Source organism: Pundamilia nyererei, unplaced genomic scaffold (assembly GCF_000239375.1).
Source record: "Pundamilia nyererei isolate P.nyererei 1_Seehausen unplaced genomic scaffold, PunNye1.0 scaffold00418, whole genome shotgun sequence".
NCBI lineage: Eukaryota > Metazoa > Chordata > Actinopteri > Cichliformes > Cichlidae > Pundamilia > Pundamilia nyererei.
Window position 1 is genome coordinate 208,039 of NW_005187819.1, and position 2,382 is coordinate 210,420.

Sequence of the window (2,382 nt, forward strand, 5' to 3'; positions counted from 1 at the left end):
GAACTCCTTCCAGACTGTTGGAAACCATTTCAGGTGACGACTCATGAAGCTCATGGAGAGAACGCCAAGAGTGAGCAAAGCAGGAATCAAAGCAAAGGCTGGATGTTACAAAGAATCTCAAATATCAAACGTTCTGAGTTAATTCATACTTTTTTGTTTGTGTTCATTCATAGTTTTGATGCCTTCAGTGAGAATCTACAATGTAAACAGTCATGAAAATAAAGAAGAACCATTAAATGAGAAGGTGTGTCCAAACGTTTGTGCTTACAGACTGATCACATGTGCGACACACCAAAACAAGTTTAAAGGATCTATGATGTCATTGATACCAGTGAAGAACAAAACCGTAACAGCTAATTATAGACCCATATGCCCAAAATATGTTGATCGGAAAATACTGTCAAAAACTCTTAGCAGTGAGGTTAGAGAAGCTGGTAATTATTCATGAGATCAGGTTTCACACAGAACAGGTCTGCAGCTGGTAACACGAGGACGGCCTGGAAGAGCTGCTGCCGTGTCTGTAGATGCCACCGAGCCGCACCTTTAGTTAGACTGGAAATGAATAAAAATGCATCGTACGTTTTAAATTAAATGAACTGATACTTTAAAAGCAACGTATATATTTAATTAATTATTACAAGTTTTAATGAATTCATGACACAACAAATTATTTAATGATGAACTTGATTTATTTTGGCAGTCATGGCCCTCCATAATACTATCGTGGGAGCTAGGACTTGTGCTCAGTTCAGCCCAGTTTGCAGTGGACAGTCTGCTGCCAACCTTACTAAACAGTAATTCATTAAATCTTCTCCCAGCTGCAGAAATACAGTCATGCACGACTTTTAGTCACAAAAATGAAAATGCACCAACAGTAATTACTGCCAGCAGCAGAAACAAATGGTGTTGCACTGGTGCAGCCCACTACGTCTCAGTCTTCCTACATTTAGTCTACAATACAAACTATCCAGCTGTGGCTGCTTGGCTCCTCTATCCTATGGAAGTGCAGTATGACAATGTGGGAAGGTATTTCTGTTATGTTTGTATTTGTCAGGCTGTCAATAACAACATCTGGACAGCCATACTTGGATATGCAAAATAAAGTAAAACATCCAAAAGTTTGGATCACCAGTAAAACCAATGAAATACTTTTTTTGTATCTAGTATTTATAAACATATAAAATCACTTGGAAATAACTTTTCATCATGTACTTCCTGTTTTTGAAACGCTCTGTGTGTGGGCATCTCAACAGGAGACACTGTGTACAAATAACACACACTATACTGCAAACACACATATGAACCTGAGCGACAGCCTGTTCTTACTCAAACTTAAGAAACAAATGAAGCTAAAAACGTCTTTTTTATATTTTCATGTTATTAATTACATAATTATTCAGTTTAAATTGAAGAGGACCTTTAAGTCAGAAGCTATGTTTCTTGAATTCTCCCAGAGTGGCCCCATTTCACTTCATCCACCATCCCATTCACACACCACTGTGTGTCTGTCTATTCATACATTTGTGTCTCCATTTCAGAAACCACAGGGTCTATTTATACACTCAGAAGCTCAAACTGCAGAGGAGGCTGTTCTACGTGGACCACACTCAGCAGTTTAACAGAGGTAAAGCGCTGCCTGAGGACATGCTCTCCCACACTACTGTGGAATAATCTCACTGGCTTACACCACTGATGGTGGCTCTTTGCCTCAAGTTCAACACGGTCCACTCAGTCCCTGCCCGAATGTGAAAATGACCCAGATACCATGACAGGACGTTTCTTTCTTGACCCTTTACTCCCAGTCACATTTATGGCAGCAGTTAATAAGTTGCTTAGTTAACTAATAATTAATGAACTCATTTAGTTAGACAATATTCTGTGGTTATCTGATTTTTAACAAAACAGCGAACACGTGGCCAGGACATGGCCTCCATCGTGCACCAAGGTCTTTCTATTCTACTTCTGGTAACTGGAGGGGAGTTTGTTTGGTGCTCTTATACAACTGATAAAACACATTATTTGACATCAGTTTATTGATTATCCATCTGCTCGATCCCTGACCGCCTCAGTCTGCACACCAAGTATACTAGGGCATCATACTAACCCCAGGTTGTTGTCTGAGGCACTTTGAAAAAAGTGCATGTATGGATGAAGCGAGTTGTTTCTACTCTAACTGAGCACCCAAGAGCTATAGAGATTGACAGACCACGTGCCTTTCGCGCATTGCATGCCGTGAACTCGTGGCAAAACAATCCAAGTACTTGCATCAAATGCAAGCATTTGCAGCACCGCAAAACGTTCATTCTTCGGTTCCAATACCTTCTTGTTTTTTCTTTGCCCCCCAAAATGTTTTGTACAAAACGAAGGAGAACAATGCCGGTC